The sequence below is a fragment of the Lissotriton vulgaris genome, chromosome 7 (genome assembly GCF_964263255.1).
Source record: "Lissotriton vulgaris chromosome 7, aLisVul1.2, whole genome shotgun sequence".
Classification (NCBI taxonomy): Eukaryota; Metazoa; Chordata; class Amphibia; order Caudata; family Salamandridae; genus Lissotriton; species Lissotriton vulgaris.
The window spans coordinates 42,931,247-42,947,019 of record NC_141695.1 but is presented as its reverse complement, the minus strand read 5'-3'; positions in this window follow the sequence as shown (position 1 = coordinate 42,947,019).

Sequence of the window (15,773 nt, the reverse complement as noted above, 5' to 3'; positions counted from 1 at the left end):
CGCAAGGGACATCGCTTATAGTGTTTTCCTTGATAGATCCCCAATTGAACAGGGGTCAGAATAGTATTGTCCTAATACTAAAGCATTCAAAAGGTTTTTTATATAGGACAGCCATCCAATTCTGTGTGAATAATCCAAGGACATACAATCTGCAATTATTTGTTGAGTGAGCACGTTTTTTTCCGTCGACCAAATTCGGTGCCAAAGAAGAAGGGGTTGAATTTTGGCCAAATCTACCAAATAGGGAATCCCCAATTCCATATGACAGGAGAGAGTGGACACGCTCTTTGGTAACGTTAGTAAAAATCATAAAAAAGAGTTCTCAACCACTTGTAAAACACTGATGTTCGCGTACCCCCACACTCCAGCCCCGTAGAGGACTATTGCCTGGCACTTGGCTCTGTATATCTTCAGCAGTTCCTCCGGTGGCCTCTTGCCCAGCTTTTGAGAAAAGTTTATGAGGGCAGCAATGGCTCTCATAAAATGAAGTTTCCTGGCCTCAATCGCAGGTTTCCAATTCAATTTTTGATCAATGATAATACCCAAATACGGGTATTGATCTGTGATTGCAAGTTTCTCCTTATTAAGGTAGATATCTTTAACCGCTTTTTTCCCTGGTCCAGCTGTGTAATGTAATGTATGTATACTTGTAAAGCGCACTGTTACCTCGTTACGTGGCGTCCCGGCACTGTATACCGCTGGGGAACCCGTCCTGGCTTTCCCTGTGAGAGGGCACCCCCAAGGAGAAGCCAGGCATCCCCGGCGCTGCTGGGCCGTTGTGGATATTAAGCAAGCTATTGCCCAGAGTTGCAGAGTGAGACCCATGGTTAGCGTAGGCACCTAGGCGAGAATTAGCGAGTCCGCGGACATTGACCCAAGACCCTGCCGCGTCGGGAATTGAACTCTGGTCCCGGGCTGACCTCTGCTTCAGGGTCTGCCGCTTCTAACCAGTGAGCCACACTTCTTCACAAGCTGTCATTACAAAAGTTTTTTAAATATTTATGTGTAGATCTAGCTTGCCCATATAATCGGAATATCTATCCAAGGCCTTCTGGAGCTCGCGGGGGGTGCGGGCCAATATCACTGCATCATCCGCGTAGAGCAGAGCGGGAATCTGACGATTTTTTATTTGTGGAAGATCCTGGCCCCCCCCTCAGCATGGCCTTCTCCAGGTCGTTAGTATAGAGTGTAAAGAGAAAGGGGGCCAGGACACAACCTTGCCAAACTCCTCGCTCTACCCTAAACGGCGCGGACAGCTCACCTTTTACCCCAAACCTCAACCTCGCGGAAGCATCGGAATATAGTTCTCGCAGAAAATCCACCAGCGACGAGTCAACCCCCATTGCAATTAATACAGACCAGAGTTTAGCATGGGAGACGCAGTCGAATGCTGCGGCCAGATTGACATATACCATGTATAATCTGCCCGACTTAGCTCGTACGTATTTACCCAGTAGCATAGTCAGATTCAGGGCTTGTTCAGTTGTTCCGAGGCCCTCCCGAAACCCAAATTGAAGGTCCGAGAGGACCTTACCGTCGCCCGCCCACTGCTGGAGACGCTCAAGGACAATTCTACCTGCCACTTTCCCCAAGGAATCCAGCAGTGAGATCGGCCGGTAACAGGATACCTCCTGGCGGTCCCCCTTCTTAAAGATAGGGACCATAGTTGATTTAGTCCAGGAGTCCAACAGCCCCACCTCCGTCACAGCCTTAAATACCCTAGTCAACAGTGGGGCCCACAGATCTGGGTTATATTTAAATAGATCTATCGGAACCCCATCAGGGCCAGGAGCCTTTCCGTTTTTTCTTGCTGTTAGGGCGTGGAGAACCTCATTTATGGTAAATTCTAGTGAGATTGGGTAACTTACTTCGGGTAGGTTCCTATGGGAACCTAGATCTTCTCCCATGTTCCCTGAGCCTTTTTGGAATATCTTTGTAAAATGTGCCACCCAAACTGATTCATCAATCGCCACATCTATCATCGGGAGATTGTTAAGGACAGCTAGATAGGGGGATTTAATCACTGTCCAGAAAACTGCACTATTTTTATCCCTGCAACTGTTATGGAGCTGGACCCAAAGTGCCTGTTTTAATTCTGCTTTCCTCTCTTTTAATGCATTATTATATTCCCTCCTAAGGATAGTAATTTCCTGTGCCACTCGGTTTGTTTTTTGTAATGCTGTTTTTAAATTAGAGTGCGCTGCCGTACATCTATGGTTGAACCACTCTACTTTCCTCGGTTGACTATTTTTTGACACGACCAGAAGTGATTCTTTAATTGTTTTTAAGATTACCCCAAAGTTGCTCAATACTTCCTCGCTAGTACCTAGCAGGTCTAAGCATTTAGCAATTGAGGGGTAGGCTAGTTTTATTAATTTTTCTGTTATCTTTGAGGGGTCTACCGTAGCCCATTTTATGGAAAATCCATTAACTCTATCTAAGTGCAGAGCATTCTGGCTTAATGTACTGGCTATACTTTGTGCCATGTGATGGTGAAATGGGCGGAGTTCTAGACTGAGGGCACAGTGATCGCTTAATGTATTAGTTAGTGTGGCGAAAGCAATTACACGATTGACTAAAACATTTGAAATTAAAATGTAACCTATTGTGGTCTCACTCCTCCTCCCCAAAAAAGTTGGATCCAGCTGCTGGAGTGTATCATTCATTTTATTAGCCATTACTAGATCCAAGTCAGAGAGGATTTCGTTTAGGTACCTTCCAGTATTCATATGATTGAAGTGGGCTATGGGTTCCTCATTTTCATCCACTAGCCCACAGAGATTACTATTACTGAGTTGACATGGTTGTTAATAGTTGCCCCTGCCCTCTCTCCAGAGCCCCTCGTCAGGGAGGATAATTTATCATGCACTCCACTCAAAACCTTCCGCAACTCTCCTTCTAATAAGTTATTGTAGAAATTTAGCAGAAGGACAGTGTCCTTGCTATTAAAGCAAAGACTAAGTAACTGAAAATTTACTTCTAGTTCTACTCAAAATCTGTGGATTCCCAGTTTCTGAGGGGAGAGTGTACTTATGACTCACCATGCTGTCTAGTAAACTGTCAAATAGCTATTTGGTTTCTATATACTGTGTTAAGTTAGCATGAGCTTATTAAATGTTTAAACGCCATTTTTTCTTTTGCTTCATTTTGCACACGACACATAATTGTTGTTTTAGCTTTCAACCCAGAAGAGCTTCATGATTTACTTGAGAAATAATATGTTATTGCTCTGATATCAGTTTTGCTTGGTACACTGTCTGCACAGTGAGTGCTGAAGGCTCCAAGGATAACTCGAGACAGTGTTGTTGTGAGGTCTGATCTTCGCACCTCCATAGACATAACACACATGCTGCTGCCAAAATCTGGCTCTAAGCGGGTTTTATATTGTTGTGCTGAAAACACACGAGACACACTTGATGTTGCTTCGCATTCAGAGAGCTGGTGGAAGATGATGTGATCCTCTGCCACTGAGATTTTGAGGTATGGGCCCGCCCTGCTAAAACCCAAACGAGACCTTCATAGATATAAATATACGATGCTAAATAGGGAGGGTGAGAATTAGGTATTGTTAATTCCTATTCATTACAGCATCTTAGTATGCTGTCACCATTTGCCTTTTATGGACTGATAACTATGCTGATAACTTTGTTACTTATAATATGTTTGCTTGTATTATATAAGATACTGCGTTTGAGAACCCTGCATTAGTAAATAAATATTTCAAATATGCACGTGTCCTCATTTACTCCACGTTCTGGTTTGAAATGATTATATAGCGAAAGAGTGTTCATGTGTTCCACGATACCTGAGGTAATCTAAGTTCATGTTCTGGTTTGTCTAAGCTTTAGGAGTTTGTTATGACCAATGAGACACTGTAGCTAGCCCCGTAAGGGGATTTTGGGTACTGAGGTGAGTTTTGGGCCATCCTAATTAACCGAGGTTCCAGGTCTTCATGCACAGTTCTGTAGGAGAACGGAATTCACGCTACATGGCGCCCATACGTTGTTGGCCTTATATCATGACACTCGAGTAGTATATCATTCAATCCTTAACCCCTTCACTGTCGTTTCCGGAAAACGGTGATGTCGGAACAAACCTACCTATTGAAAAAGGTCTTTTTCAAGCTTGAATCTTTTTAAAACGGTTTCCTTGAATTACTACCCAGTTGTGCTACAAAGTTTACTTTGTTTTTCATATTTCCTGTGCTGTCATGGCCGTGGACATTCCGCAGCATAGTCGCATTGCGGTACGAGATCATTTGCGGATGTACAATGTGCCTTTAGAAGGCTTGGCTGTGATCATGGTGGTGAGTGCGGATTCTGCTTACCCTTACGAACTATTTTATTCGTGGGTGACATTTCCGGAGGTGGACGCGAATTCTAATGTGTTCCACACGTACACTCCCACGGCTGTACCTAATGAGTATACTCCGTACAGGGCACAGGACGTTCCTATTGACATTTGGCAGCATCGAGTTTGGTTTGGTGGCGCCCTACCCCATTCTTTGACCGCTCCGAGGTTAGGTCCTTTGTCCATTCCAGGCGCTAGTTGGCCTGTTTTGGCTGGATTTACTCCTCATACTCTACACGGCAATTGTAACGTGGCTGAACTTTGACGACTACATGTAGTCGCAATTGCCGTGATTAGAGCCTTAGTGCATTACATGGGCTGTAATCTTCCGGGTGGAGCCCCAGGGGGTGCGGCGCTTCCGGCCGGACAGGGTGGTTTGAAACTCAGTCCCGTCATGGTCAATGCCGTAATGGGCAAGAAACCCCAGGATAAGGATGATTTTCCTTTCTGGCTTGCCGAGAAATTTGACCAGCTGGAAGCTGTATTTCCTAATACGACTCGAAAAACAATGGATTCTAATGCTTAGTTTGCCGAAAGATTTGGCCCCTGAGCTCGTTGACTGTGAGACCTGGGGTAAGACTTTTGCAGCGGTCTATGCAAGATACTACGGCACCCCGTCTATGGCAGTGCTGGCTACGGTCCTTAAACGTGTTCAAGATGATCACGGAACGGAGTCTGCGGTTGAATTGGGCATGCGCCTGTGTGGCACCTTTGATGTGGTTTGCGATCTCATCCTTGCTAATGTCAAGGGGGATGCAGTGAACTTTCAGGTTGCAAACGCTTTGGCGGCGCTTCCCGATGCCGAGAAACCCCGACAGTTAGCGAAGATTATTGTGGTGGCTTATAAAACCGTGGGTCGCAATATTAAGGGTCTTAAGCCTTTTTCTGTTAAGAAGAAAAAGCAACCCCAGGGACAAGCTTCGGAAACGGAAGTTCAGCCCAAGTCCAAGAAACAGAATTGGCCTAAAAAACAGAAACAGGGAAAGAAACAGCAACAACAACAAACACAGGATTCTTGTCCTGCGTCACCGTTACCTGCGCAATCTGAACCTGTTTATGACTTGCGCGATCACGCGATGATTAAATCTTCTGATCCTTTTCAGGCTGCTAACCAACGCTCTCCTCGTTCCTTTCAGGACTCATCGGCCCGACTACCGGTGGTGGAGGGGCGGCAGGGGTCGGGGTGGCCAACAAGGACGTGACCAGCCCCGCCAGAAAAACGGTGCAGACAGGCAGGAAGGCTCAACACCGAAGAGACCGCAGTTTGCAAAGAAGAAAGTCGCGGCATTAACAGCCCATCGATATGCCACAGATAGTGAGAACGCGGCTTCGGAATCTGACGTGGGCTCTGACCTTGCTGGACAGTGCGGTGGAGATTTCCATAGTGAGAGGCCCTGCGTCCACTACTGAAGGTGACAGCGACTGATACTTATGTTGTGATCGAAATAGCTGATACAAGAGTTGCTCCCCTGATAGACTTTTTGAAATTGTCCTGTTGATCGAAGGTGACATAAAGCGAAACATTAAAGGGGTATTTTTGGAAAATCTATCGTCTACATATGACATTTTGCTTTCGGAGGCTGACTGGCCCCCACCTTTTGTTCTCGCAGTTCCGCGAGGGGAGGAGGTAATCCTCCCCAGTTTCGCGAACACAGTCTCGAAAGAGGATGCGCTGCATTTTGCAGAAGAGTGGGCTCTGGCTCTAGCGCCGGCTGTGTACCGCAATCAATGTGGTTGGGATAAAATTTCCCCGTGCCACGAGATTCCTTTACGGTCTCAGCCGCAACCTCAACCTCAATATCCCATACGGCGGAAAGCAAAGGCTTCCGTCGCGGCAATCCTTGAACAATTGGAATATCAATGTGTAATTGAAACATATGTGTCACCGATGAATAACCCTCTTTTTACTGTAAACAAGCCAGACGGTTCGTATTGTTTGGTATTGGATTACCGGCATTTAAACTCGCATTGCCGTAACTGTGCAGTACAGAATACTCACGGCTCTGCCCTAGTGATTAGTCTTGTGCGTAAGCGGTTTAAAACCACGCTTGACATTTCCAATGGTTTTTATGCCCATAGATTGGATGGTCTAAGTTCCCAATGGACCTCCTTTACTTGCGGCGGTGTCTAACAACAATTTTGGCGTTTGCCCATGGGCAATAAGAATAGTTCTGGGATTTTTACTGCCCGCATAGTCTCTCTGTTGGAGAGAATCGACCCGGATGCTTGTTCGTATGTGGATGACATATATCTCACAGACGACGAACTTTGGGAGCATCTGTTTTTTTTTTTTAAATCTCTTTATTAGCATCAGATTGGTCCGTGCAAGCATACCAGTACACAGTAAATTGTTGACAATGAAAACGTTAATGATCATTATACAAAGGAAATAAATGGAGGACTGGACCAATGATATTACAAGCAGTGTAACACAGTCTAAAATCTTATTTTCACTTTTCCATATCTGAAGGAATAATGCACACTCGGAAAGATGACACAAAGAGATATAACCTTCTTCAAACAAAACAAAAATGAGTGAGCCTTCGTGACAGAGAGAGCGGCAAGTAACACATCTATTTGACTGGTAAGATGGCATAACCAGAGGCATAGGCAGTCAAGGGCAGGTAAAACGACTAATGTAAAGACTAGTGTGAAGCAACCACTCCAGCCGGGGCAAGGTGTGTAAAGGAACTGAGGAGAGAAACGTCCCGGCCCAAACCAGCATACAGTCCACAAATCAGCAGCTCACGCATATCCCACTCCAGTAGTGTGTGGACGCTAGGCCCTGCATGACTCAATAGGCAGCGCACGGCGGGTCGGCCAAAACCACCTAGCCCACCCCCTCTGGGACAATAGAGCTAGCAGCCTGGGAGTGTGTGTCCCGTGTAATCTTGCTAATATACTGTCGGTATGGGCCCCAGATGTCGATTGGGCGTGAGGCTGTGGGGATCTGCGTGGAGTACTCCACACTATTGGTATTGCATTGGGAAAGGCTGCGCATCCAAGTCTTGGAATCAGGGATCCGCCTGGACCCCCAAAGTAAAGCAATTTCCCTTTTCGCCAGCAAGAAACCTATGGCAGCAAGTTTACGCGTGGTCCGGGGGAACTCAGCGACATAGCCAAGCAGTGCAATCTCTGGCTTATGTTGCAATTCGCATTCCAAAATGTCGCCCAAGATATGGTGCACCTGCAGCCAGTAGGTGTGCAGTTTCGGACAGGTCCATGTGAGATGTGCAAAATCGGCATGGGGAGCTTTACATTTAGGGCAGTGATGAGGTCTGGTCGGGTCAATTCTGTGGGCCAGCCCCGGTGTGAAGTATAGGCGCCTCAAAAATTTAAAATGAATTAGCTTATGCCTACTGTTGACTGACACCTCTTTAGTGGAGCGGCAACAGGCATCCCATTGGGCATCCGTGATGGGGCCACCCAAATCAAGTTCCCACGCCGCACGAACTTTCGCATCCGAGGCCGGGAGGGCCGCCACACAGAGTCCATACAACCTGGAGACCATATGGGCTCCCGTTTGCGACTGGATTAGGAAAGTCAGTGCTGCCATGTCATCCGGCGGCAGTGGGAACGATGGAAACTGCGCTCTAAGCATGGACCTCACCCTAGTCAGGACAAAGGAATCCATAAACGTCCGGTCCGTGAATCGCGGGTCCTCGGACACAGAAAAAACATGTCCGCCCGGGAACAGATCCCCTATTGTGGCGAGCTGGTATTTGGACAGCGTTCTGCGGACCACCGCCTCTGCAGTGATGGGGAGCCAATGCGGGTTAGGTAGTGGAAGAGCCGGGGAGTACAGCACGTCCAGCTGGAGCAGCCTACGCAACTGCATCCAGGCCCATGATGTAGTGGACACAGTTTGTATGTCAAGTGGGTCTCGGGGGAAGCCTGTGGGTAATATCGAGTTGAGGGTAAGTGGTAGTACCAAGTCCGCTTCAGGTCTCAAATATGGGATCCGAGCGTCTGGATGGAACCAAGGATGCGCATAGGCGCACTGCGCGACTAGGTAATAAATATAAAAGTCTGGCACTCCAAAGCCACCCCGTTCATAAGGCAGCGTTAAGATGCGCCAAGAAACTCGCGGGTTCTTATTCCCCCACACTAAACGCAACAACAAAGATCGGAGTTGGGTGAAAAAAATTCGAGTGAGTGGGATCGGTATGTTATTAAATAAATACAGAAAACGGGGAAGTACAATCATTTTAATTATGGCGATACGGCCGGCCATCGAGATAGGGAGGCGAACCCAACGTGTAATATTATCCTCCAGAAAGTCTAACGCCTGTCCGTAATTAAGACGAATCATGGATACCGTGTCCAGATGGATGTGGATACCCAGATATTTCACCGATTCAGTATTCCACTCCAGCGGGAACGGGCAGTCCCAGCGGGCAGTGGAGGGGGTGAGCGGAAAGATCTCAGATTTGTGCCAATTGATACGAAGGCCGGAGTATCTCCCAAAGCGTTCCACCTCAAGCAGCAAGGGCGACAGGTTGGACTCCGGAGATCTAACATATAGAATGGTATCATCAGCGTAGAGGGAGATGAGTACCGGGCCCGTCCGGAACTGGAGCCCGCGGTGCAAGTGGTGCTCCTGAAAGTGTCGTACCAAGGGGTCCATGGCCAGGATATACAACAGGGGGGACAGGGGGCATCCCTGTCTGGTTCCCCGGGAAAGAGGGAAACTATCAGAGAGCGTGCCATTAAGGCGCAGCCTCGCTCTGGGGGCAGTATAGAGCAACTCGACCGTGGAGACAAACAAGGACGGCATGCCCATACGGTGCATGACGGACAGAAAAAACGACCATTCTAAGGAGTCAAATGCCTTCTCGGCGTCTAGAAATACCGCAGCTGCCGGCGTATCCGGCTCAATCCTGTGAAGGACAGAAAACAGCGTCCGCAGATTAAAGGAGGTGGATCTATGGGGAACGAATCCGGACTGGGCAGGCGAAATGATAGATTCCATAAGTAAAGATAGTCGAGTGGCAAGGACTTTCGCCAAAATTTTATAGTCAAGATTGAGTAGGGAAAGGGGCCTGTAGGAACCGCACCTAGTGGGGTCCCGACCCGGTTTGGGAAGTAAAATGATGACTGCCTCCCGCAATGTGGGTGGCAGAATCCCTGTTTCGAGCGCCTCCGCATACACCTCGATCAGGCGAGGTACCAGCTCCTCCTTGTACTCCTTATAAAAGTCGGCCGAAAAGCCATCCAGACCCGGCGCCGAGGAGCCCTTCAGCGCATCAATGGCTTCCACAACACAGTCCGGGTCGATAGGCATCGCCAGAAATTCCTGCATATGTTTTTCCAGGAACACCATAGAGATTTCGTTAATATAGGGGCCAGGGTCGCGACAGTCAGCCGACAGGCCCGAGGTGTACAATTCCTTGTAGTAGGAGAGGAAGGCACCGCAAATGGCAGGGGTGGTCTGATGACGAACACCTAGGTCATCAACCATGTCAGAGATGAAGGATGCCTGGCGGGGGGGTCGAAGCAAATGGGCCAAGAGCTTGCCAGGCCTGTCACCTTCACCATATTGCCTAGCCGAGTGTTGTGTGCAGAGATACTTCAGTTCCCTGTCTGCAGTGTCTCTGAACTCTTGCAGTAGTTCTAGCCTTTTCGCCTCTACCCCAGCAACCGTAGCAGTGAGCGTGTCAGTGTCTAATGCAGCAATGTCCTTCTCAATACGGGTCAGGGAGGCACGGATGTCGCGCAAAGCCCCTACATATTTGTCGATGCAAACCCCCCTGATAGTGGCCTTGAATCCCTCCCACAATGTAGCCCAAGTGTCCACTGTGCCCTCGTTGAACTCAAAATACTCCTCAATGGCAGTACGGACGTCTTCCTTGAAGACCGGGTCAGATAACGCCCTGCCAGGAAAGCGCCACTGCCTCTCATACCCTCCCAACCTGGGGATTAGTAGGGTCAGCACTACAGGAGAGTGATCAGACAGTGTGCGCGGGAGTGTCGAGTGGTCACTTACCCAACCGGCCACCCCTGGGGAAAGGAGCCAGTAGTCTATTCTGGTACTAGTGTTGTGATACCCCGAGTGGTGGGTGTAGATGGGAGCGGCGGAGTGTAAACGGGCCTCAATGTCAATCAGTGAGTAGTGAGCACACATATCCGCCAGCACAGCACGTGAGCGGGGCTTACAGTCCGGGGAAGAGGAGGTGCTGTCCCTGGCAGGGGTCATCAGCAGGTTAAAGTCACCCCCCACTATCATCATATCAGTGTCTAATCGCAGCAGAACATTCTGAAGACCCTGGAAGAAGGCAGGGGAGTCCGAGTTGGGGCCATATATTCCAACAAAGGTGACCTTGAAGCCCAGAAGCACCCCCGTAACCACATCATACCTGCCATCTACATCCAATACACTGTCTGAGAGCACAAATGGGACGCGTCGATGTATCAAGATCGCAACCCCCCTCGCATATCTGCTATAACTAGAAAAAAATCTGTGCGTGCCCCAGCTTTTCGCAAAGGAGGAAGAGTCAGCACCCATTAGGTGCGTCTCCTGTAGAAATAAGACATCCACCCCATGTCGCGCTGCATAGTTTAGAACTTGTCGCCTTTTCCTCGTGTCATTTAAACCCCGGACATTCCAAGACATGGAGGTAAGTCTGGAAGGGCCAGACTGCTGCCCTATCCTAGCCATTCAAACCGGTGGAATCGTAAGGAAACATGTGTGTGCGGAACCGCCGGCTCCCTCCCGCAAAGTAGGCATCACTCAAATAGAAAAACAGTGCCTGTGCACGAACAACAGAACCAATGCGTAAACAAACCCATCCCAACCACCCACCACCCAGCCACTCCTTAAACCCAAGGAGGCTATTCCCACCCACTCGGAGACAATCTAGAGCAACAGACAACAACAGGTGTCCGCTAATGTACCTGTAAGATAAAAACAACGTTAGAGAAAAGTACAGCACGGCTCGCGCCATGGGGGTAGGCGACGCTCCGCCATGCGAGAACCACAATCGGGGCAACGTTCAAATGTCAGCAATTATGAAAAGCACTGCAAAAAAAAAAAAAAAAATTAACAGCATTGCAGATGCAGAATACTGGGGCTAATTGCCTGGCATGAAAAGATGGACAGGAGATAAGTCAACCCTGTCCAGTTTCATTAAACAGGTCAGCACTAGCCTGTGAGTCAATGCGTGGCGGAGACTGTTGTGCGTCATCTGACTTTTGAGGCGACCCTCTGTTTTTGTAGACTCGACAAAATTCCTGTGCCTCTGTAGGGGAGTCAAAAATGCGAAACCTGCCATCCACGTCCACTCTGAGCCTGGCAGGATACAGCATCCCATATCGCAACCCTAGTTTGCGCAATGCAGCCTTGACACCAGTGTACTTACGGCGCGCATCTTGGACCATGATCGTGAAGTCCGGGTAGAAAGAGAGCACATCTCCCTGCCACCGAACCTCGCCCGCTTCCCTGGCAGCTTTCAGCGCCGCGTCTCTGTCCCTGAAGTTCATGAGCCTGGCTATAATGGGCCGGGGCGGCAGGCCAGGGTTAGGCCGGGGCCCCAGCGATCTGTGTGCACGCTCAACCACGAAGCCAGTGGTAAACGTGTCTTGGCCAAAAAGTTCGATCAGGAGGTGTTCCACAAAAATGTCAAAGCGTCCGGTGGCTGTCGTCTCCGCCACGCCAATTATTCGGAGATTATTGCGCCTACTGCGCGCCTCTAAATCCTCGTTCTTAATTGCGACGTCTTTAAGGATCTTCTCCACACGTTCCAACCTTTTCAGCGTCGACGCAGCTCCATCCTCGATGTCGGAAACTCTGGATTCCGCCAGGTCCAGGCGCCTATCGTGCAGTTGGATCGTCGCGCCCATGTCCGCCATTTTCTTTTCGAGGGTATCAAAGCGAGAATCCAAGGCCTTGAATCCAGCCCGCATCTCACCCATCATCTCAGCGACCATACCCGCAGTGTCCCTCGGCGCCGCCTGGCCCCCAGTGTCCACCTCAGTTGCCGGCGATACCGCAGAAGCACGGGTGGGCGCAGAACTGAAGGTAAGTCTCTTCTGGGTAACATCTTTCTTCACCATGTTGGAAGCACTGTCGGATAGATCACCAGTGGCACAGGACTCTACGATCACCGCGACCTCCAGAAAGTCGAGCACAGCGACAGGGCACCCCTGCAGCAAGGCGGTCAGGTCGGGACCGGAGGAGTAGGGGTACTCGTTGTTCCTCCGCCTCAAGGCCGAGTCGCACACAGGACGTCGGGGTATCAATCCGGCTGGAGCAATGTATCAGAGGTCAAGAAGCAGGGTCAGCAGGTGGCCGCGGCAATCCCCCGGCGGCAGCCGGCGGATCAAGGGACCCGCTGAGTGGTATAGTGGGGGGACCAGGTAAGTAAGGCCTCGAGATATCAGCAGCACAGATGGGCGAAGCCACGCAGGTCCCGCAGTCAGCACCGGCCACGAGGAGTTACACAGGCGACCGACACTCCAGGCCACCGCATCAGCAGGAGTGCAGGAGAGTTTGTAGGTACTGGGTCTGCAGGGGGACAGACGCGGGCTGGGGTGCACGGTAGCGGTGGGGGCAAAGGTGGTAGACCCCCACCAAGTGCAGCAATGCCAGGCCGTCTGCAGCGCGCCCAAGAGCCCGCCGGCCACACCCCCCGCCAATCTCCCCCCAACCCCGGAGCCCGCCGCCCGCGCCCCCCGCCCGCCGCCGCACTTCCCAGGCAGTCCCCGAAAACCGAGGCCCCGGCTCCCAAGGCCGGACCAGGCCGCTAGTGCCGGTCGCGCACCGAGGGGCCGCACCTCCACCAACGGACACCACCGGGGCCGAGCAGCGGACCCGGGAGAGCACAACAGCGGCCCCAGGCCGAGGGGAATAACGAGGGGGCAATCAGAGAGACTCACCAGGCGCTCCGGCGCTGCAATGGAACGGCCCGCGAGGCTCCGCCGGCCTCAGCACCTCTCAGCTGTTCCGCCCTTTCGCGTCGTCCCCCGTCCTCTAGACTAGGCAGGCTGCATCAGATGGCTGTAGGGGTCAGTTGCAGGCATAATTCGACCCCAGCGCAGTGCCGGATCACTTGTGAACGGCCCCGTTCCTCTCTCGCCCGGCGGAGCTCTACAGTCAGGCGGCCATTTCGTTCGCCTGCGTAGCCACGCCCCCAACTTTGGGAGCATCTGTGTCGAGTAAACAGAATAATTTGTACCTTTGCAAACTTGGGTTACAAATTTAACTTTGCAAAATCGCACATTGCAGAGTACACAGTGTTGTTTCTGGGCTACGAGCTCAACAATGAAGGAAAAGGTTTGGCTCCTCACTTCCTGGAGAAATGCGCTCAACTGCGCGCTCCGACGACACTGAAAAAATTACAATCTTTACTGGGCTTCTTAAATTTCGGGAGGAAATACATTCCGGAATATGCCCAGCGTATCAAGCCTTTGTATGATTTGATACAACCAACTTTTACCAAATCATGCTGGCTGCCTGAGCATTCAGCTATTCTGCAGTCTCTGCAAGCTGATCTGCTCGCTTCTAAATTCTTACTGACTCATGATAACCAGACCAACCTGGTGATAAGAATAATCCTTGGGACGGTGGGTTTCACGTACCTGACTTTTAATGAAGGAGACACAGTACCTATCGCTTACAAGTCACACTTGTACACTTCGGCTGAATTGCGCTTTTCCACTGTGGAGAAAGTTTTGACAGCTGTGCAGATGGCAATTCTTAAGGAACGTGCTCTGTCACAGGCAAAGCGCATGTTGGTTGTTACCCCATGTCCTGCCTTTGAGGCAGTCACGAAAGCCAGTGTACCAAATTCCAAAGCTTTGCACCCTCGGTGGATTCAATGGGCTGCATCCTTGACTTCCCAGGATGTCACGTTTATATTTGACGCCTCATTACAGTCGCAGGAGTACTTACAGTATGAATTCGTTCATCCGGCTCCTTTGGCAATGCGACCCTTGGAGGATTTCCACTGCATCATTTACACTGATGGTTCGGCGCAGGTTGCGCATGGCTCTAAACATGGCTACGTTTCCCCATGCACCATTGTGGTCGGTGCCATGGTGAACGATGAGTTCAAGTCCAGTGTCGTGCACAAGCAGACACTAGGGGACTGCACCACACAATTAGCAGAACTTCGTGCTCTGATGCTTGTATTGGAGTACGCTGATCCTGGTGTGACAACACTTATCGTAAGTGATTCTTACTACTGTGTCCAGTCTTACAATGAGAACTTGTTCTTTTGGATTCAGAATGACTTTCGTGATTCCAAGGGTAGCACAATAAAACATAAGATGATCTGGGTCCGAGTGGCTGAGCTTAAAGAGCAGTTGCCACTTGTGTTTGAAATTCATACTCTCGGCCATCAGCGTGTTGGAGTTCACGCTGTCGGTAACTCGCTTGCTGATGAAGCGGCAAAATCTGCAGTATCAAAATATTTTGTTGCAGCAGTTACACGGTCCAAATGTAAAATAGATGATGACATCTTGGCAGCTGTAGCTACCACTGAGAAGGGAAGTAAATATCCTACGGGGTTCCCTTCGAAGTACACATACCACTTAAGTCCCGATAAGGTTCCTTATGTGAAAATTCCTGATTTTGGGGAACGGTTGATTCCCAACTTGGATCGCAGGGCTACATTAATTACAGCGGCGCATGAAGGTGTGGCGTCTGCGCATGCGGGTGTCTCGGCCAATGTCACTCAGCTACAACATCAGTTCTGGTGGCGGGGACTGTACAAACAGACGCGATATTATGTCCTTCATTGTGACATTTGCCAGCAGATTAAGCCTTCAACTGCTGCGCGTCCGCCTCAGACACAGTTGTACATATCTAATAAACCACTGGGTTGCATTTATTTGGATCACTGCGGTCCTTTTTCTTCTGATAATGCGTATAAGTACATCTTAGTAGCAGTTGATTCATGCACACGCTTTGTGTGGGTATGGCCCCATCGCAGCGCTGATTCACCGACTGTCATAAGAGATTTGCGTGTCTTTGTAGGGATTTTATCCTGTGGTACCTTCCATTCGGATCAGGGTCCGGCTTTCGCCTCTAAGGATTATAAGGATGCTATGATTTCATTGGGGGTCCAAGTCAAGTTTTCATCTCCATACAGGCCTGGGGGTATTAGTGTAGTGGAACGAATGAACCGTGACTTAAAGCAATCTTTGACAACACAAGTTATAGGCACTGGCAGAAACTGGCTGGCCCATCTCAATGGGTGCAGCGTGCTCTAAATAATCTCCCTAGAAGGTCTCTGGGTGGGTGGACCCCGTACGAAATGCTCTTTGGTATCAAGATGTATGTCCCTGACCTCGACGGTCTAGACTGCGTGGCCCAGACCACGGCCTTTGACGTAGATGAACATTGCAATGTTTTACAGGATCTACAAAAGACCAGAGACAGTCTTGCAAAGGAACATTTGCCCTCCACATCGGATGATGCGTTG